General features: G+C 33.1%; 1 long non-coding RNA gene across 1 annotated transcript; it reads right to left on the bottom strand.

Moving 5' to 3' along the window:
• Nucleotides 1–2,182: 2,182 nt before the first annotated feature.
• LOC133029154 (uncharacterized) lies at nt 2,183–3,285 on the bottom strand. The gene is made up of 2 exons (XR_009683346.1): nt 3,202–3,285; nt 2,183–2,475 (listed from the first exon to the last, which is right to left on the bottom strand). It is a non-coding gene; the product is annotated as an uncharacterized LOC133029154 (long non-coding RNA).
• Between the last annotated feature and the right edge of the window lie 1,894 nt (nt 3,286–5,179).

Raw genomic sequence — 5,179 nt, 5'->3', positions numbered from 1 at the left:
CTTAAATTCTTCTTCAAGTATCTATGGGGCAAGCATGCTTTTTGTAAATTGATGGAGACATTGAATGTAATATCCCGAAAAATAAATAATATTTAAATAGACATATTTTATTAAATATGTAATTATTTTGGTAACGAAGTAAGATTATGATCTTGCTTAGGGTAATTATTGAGAGTTTACTCAATGAAATAAACAGCGTAATTTATTAATTTCGGAGATTATATTGGGATATGTGAGTACTGAGGATATCAATTTCAAAATAAAATATTTTTTTTGGGCCCAGCAATTGTGGAAATGTAGCGATGTGGTCAGAAATATCACGACGTTAATGAAAGAATTATTTTGGGAATATTTCGGACTAGGTTAGAAATTTTAGAATGTCGGTTTAATAGAATTAGCAAAATTACAAAAATGCCCTAGGTTATTTTAAAGTTCATTTTTTTTCATTGGCGGTAAATTAGTCTTTTTGCTTTTAGGTTTTAGTGTCCCTTTTATTTTTGGGCTGATAAGAAAAGAAAAAAAAAATAAATGAAATGAAATGAAATGCATGAAACCTTATTTAAAGGGAATAGCTTCCAAGGCAAGAAACTAAGTTTCTTCTTCTTCTCCCCTTCGTGTGAACCAAGACCAGCCAGCAAGAGGATTGAAAGTTCACCACTTCACTTCAATTGAAGCAGCTTGTAGAACCTAAGTCCAACCTAGAAGCAATCAAGGTAAGTTCTCAACAATTTTTGGATTGAAAATCCTAGTCTTGAGTTAGTTTTGAAGCAGGGTTTTACTTCTTTGTTGCTGTAGGACTTAAACTAGGTTTGAGGTGTGTTTAGGGTAGGTTTTTGAGCATGTTAGGAATGGTTTTAAGTGGTCTCCATGGCTGCTTGAATTGGTTTGGGTTTGTTGAAACCGAAGTTGAGTTTTCTTCACTTTGAAGTGTGACTTTGAGCAAATTGATATATTGCAATGAACTGGTTGTTGGGTTATTTCATGTTTACTATATTATACTGTTTTGGAAGGTTTGAGCAGGTTTGGTCGAGGTTTGATTGGTTTTTGGGGTGAAAAACCAGAAAATGTCATGGCTGCCAGGAAAAAAAAGGTAGGCCGTTTTTCTGACACCTAGAAAAATGGCCGACCGTTTTTCACAGTAGGGGGAAATTTTGGGTTTTTCTTCTCAAGTCCGATCTGATTCGGGGTGTCTTTCGGAGTGAAATTCAGGGTGTTTTAGAGATGGTTAAGCTAGTTTGATCCGGGGGAAAGTAGGGTGTGTTCGATTGTGAGAATTGGAGTCGATTATCAGAAATTTAATTAAGGTTATAATTGAGTTTTGATTGTTGTGACATAGGACCGGAATTGCCTAGCTTATTTTCCACTCAAGTCGGCCCGTACACTTGAGTTCTGAACTAAGGTAAGAAAAGTATTAAATACTGTATAAGGATAATATTATGATTGTTACAATATCAATTAAGATTGAAATCTTGGTATATGTTATTGTGATTTAATCTTAATCGAGGTTAACGTTATGTATTGGTTGTGACTCGATTATGATCGAGGGAAATAATAGGAAACGATTATCATCGTTGAGACTCGATTATAATCAAGGGTAATGATATGAACCGATTATTATCGTTGTGACTCGATTATGATCGAGTAAAAGATACGATCATTACCATTATGAGTAATTACTTCTGAAACCACGGATAGGTTTCTTACTTATCGTTTGCTGTATCGGGCAACGATAGTGACATAAGTAGCTCGTGGTTAACGAGTGGTAAGGGTACTTTATAAAGTACCAGTATTGTGTGATTACGAAGTTGTGAAATGACTTAAGCATGTTATTATGTGATGATTTGTAACTGGATATATCTTTGTTATAATGTGAATGAATGGATTTTTATATTGCTTAAGAAATTAGTTTCTTTTCTTGCAGAATCTTAGCGACTCACGAAATGTAAGAATTCGTGCTTATAGAGATGTAAGATTAGAGTGCTTTATGAAGCACTGAGATTATGGAATTATGGTAATGCGTGAATTAGAGTGCTTTATGAAGCACTGAGATTATGGAGTTATGGTAATGTGTGAATTAGAGTGTTTTATGAAGCACTGAAGGTGAGTATTTATAATGATAAATGTTTAGGAGGTTGTATGAAACACAGAGATTGTTGATTATAAATAACTATGAATATACTTGATGTAACGCCCGTACTTTTATAAAAATATTAATTTTGTTTACAAGCGTTAAACGCGGAAAATCATAATGTCGCATTTTTATTTAATACTTGAAAATGTTCACAACTGGCCAGTTTTCGTACAAAAGACATAATAATTAATAACTAAAATAATTGCGACATAAGTTTAATAACATGAATAAATAAATAGAGCGCCCTAGACCGCCCGCAGTTATATGGCCCTCAGCGAGTTCACACACACAAGCATCCAAAGTTCCACTCGCCACCGGCTTTCTAAACTTTTAGTTACCTTGGTCTGCACATGGTAATTTGATAAGGGTGAGCTACTAAACTCAGTAAGGAAATGTGTGTCAGGTAGTCACATAAATAAAAACAAAACTTAATTAAAATGTACATGCAAATATTTAGGCAGATAGCAAAACATAAACTTAATCATATCACTAGTCACTAATAATTAGGTTCTAAGCTAATTCACATAATAATGATTACGCCCGAGTCCAATTTTGGCAAATAAACTTGAGCTATTGGACTAAATGGCGGAGGGCTGGGTTCAGTAAAATCGTACCCACTACTAAATGGCCCCCTATCTACCATATAGACCCAACAGTCAAGTATTTAACCATTATCTTCTCGGTCAAACCATGTCACATAAACTATAATCTATCTAATTTAAATAATGGCAAACTACTATACATTATTTAAACAACATAACAATCATAATTAAATAATGTGAATCTTATAAACACACTATTTACATACATACTTAAATAACATGAATCTTATAAACACATTATTTAAATATATACATTTAGCAATGGCCATGCTCTAATACTGTAAACATACATAAATAACATGAATCTTATAAACATATTATTTAAATATATATTATACAGTACATTAAATAACAAACAATAAAGAGTCAGGCAGAAGACCTTAGTTAACTTCTCTTTTACTATTCCCACTCTTCCTATGAATGTTATTACATACAGAAAACTTATGTTTTTCTACTTAATTTCCTTACCTCGGATGTGGAGCCTTAACCTTGATTGCAATGAGAGAAATCTTTGAGAAATAATAATTGTTCTATGACAAACCTAGATTTCACACCTATTAATTAGTACTTATCATAATAGTATATATATTTACACATATGAAAATCTTAACCTTAAATATCTACAAACCCAAAAATTATAAAATTACCTTAGCTTTCAAATAAGATCTAGTTGAGCACTAGAAAATGATGGAGATGGTGATGCCAATATGATGAAAGATATATATATAGATATATTTATGAGAGGATGATTGTGATGGTTATAAGAGAAATTTGATTGTGGCGTATGGTGATGGTTTTATCTAGAGATAACAGAACACCAGGGATGGAAGAAAGTGGGATGATAAGAGTTGTAATTTAAAGAGAGCTATATTGATTGAAATTTAATGTAATAGGCTTTCACGTATGAGAGAATAAGAGAAAAATTATATTGTGATGAAAGCTCAAAGTTCACGAGAGAATTAGAGTGATGATGAGAGGTTTGGTTATCAAAGTGTGAGTGAAATGTGAAAAAGTGAGTCCTATTTATAGCCTCTTAGAATTAACTAAGCCACATCTACCTTAACTACACCACTAATCCAACTCTAACTATGGTTAATATTTGAATCCGCAACAACTAAACCCCTTAACTTCTTCCCTTTATACAGCCAACATTTCCAAGTACTTCACATATGCAACCAACTCCTAGTATTTTTTTTATATATATATAATTTAAAATTTGAACTGTCCCAACATCTAGCCATGCACTTGACTATTTCTAGCTTAACTAATGAGAGCTTATCTCTCCTTATTTGCCACGTTATTCAAGCCTTTAATTATACTACTACTTATTTTCTTTACATGATACCTCATATCATACATACTATTCTTTTATTAATTAGCTAAAACATTAATAACAACTAACTATTACTCTTAATACTACTACTACTACTACTTTTTCTTCTTATAAAATAATACTACCACTTCTATACTTTTCACGTATTAGTTAAATAGTAAATGGAAGATTTAATTATTTTACTTGCCCCTAGTAATTAACTCTTATAAATAGTATGACTTAAATTACTAATATATCTATTTTGTTACTAGCTTCCATATAATTCTTTTATTTTGGAAATTACCACAAGTTAGTACTATTCTCAGAAATACTAATAACATATTTTATGCAATTATTATTTCCACATCAAGATAACTAAACTATTGTAATAAATATATATATAAAAATAATTGAATATTTTAGTTATTACAATCTACCCTCCTTAAAGGAATTTCGTCCTCGAAATTTACTTACTAGAGAATAACTCGGGGTACTGATTCTGCATGTCCATCTCCAACTCCCATGTCGCTTCTCTATCAGAACTATCACTCCACAGGATTTTGACTAAGGGTATAGTCTTATTTCGTAAGACATTTATTCCTTTTTCTATCACGCGCACAGGGCGTGCCATAAAGCTCATGTCCTGCTGTAAGTTCAAGTTCTCGTACTTAAGCACATGTGTCGGATCAGGTACATACTTACGTAACATGGAAATGTGGAAAACATTATGCGTTTCTGCTAATGTCGGCGGTAGGGCCAAACCGTAAGCTACCTGACCAACTCTGTCCAGTATCTCAAAAGGACCTATAAATCTTGGGCTTAACTTTCCCCTTTTTCCGAAATGCATAATCCCCTTCATAGGTGATACCTTCAAGAACACTAAGTCCCCTACAGAAAACTCAACCTCCCGTCTTTTCAGATCTGCATAACTTTTCTGTCTACTTTGGGCGGTGAGCATCCTTTGCCGTATCTTTTCAACTGCTTCTGAAGCTTCTCTTACTGCTTCTGGACCTAAATAGCGTCTTTCTCCAACTTCATCCCAGTGAAGCGGTGACCTACATTTTCGTCCATACAACATCTCATATGGTGCCATTCCGATTGTGGCTTGATAACTATTATTGTAGGAGAACTCCA

Source organism: Cannabis sativa, chromosome 7 (genome assembly GCF_029168945.1).
Source record: "Cannabis sativa cultivar Pink pepper isolate KNU-18-1 chromosome 7, ASM2916894v1, whole genome shotgun sequence".
Classification (NCBI taxonomy): domain Eukaryota; kingdom Viridiplantae; phylum Streptophyta; class Magnoliopsida; order Rosales; family Cannabaceae; genus Cannabis; species Cannabis sativa.
The sequence above is the reverse complement of the archived record's forward strand: the minus strand, read 5'-3'. Positions and strand labels throughout refer to the sequence as shown.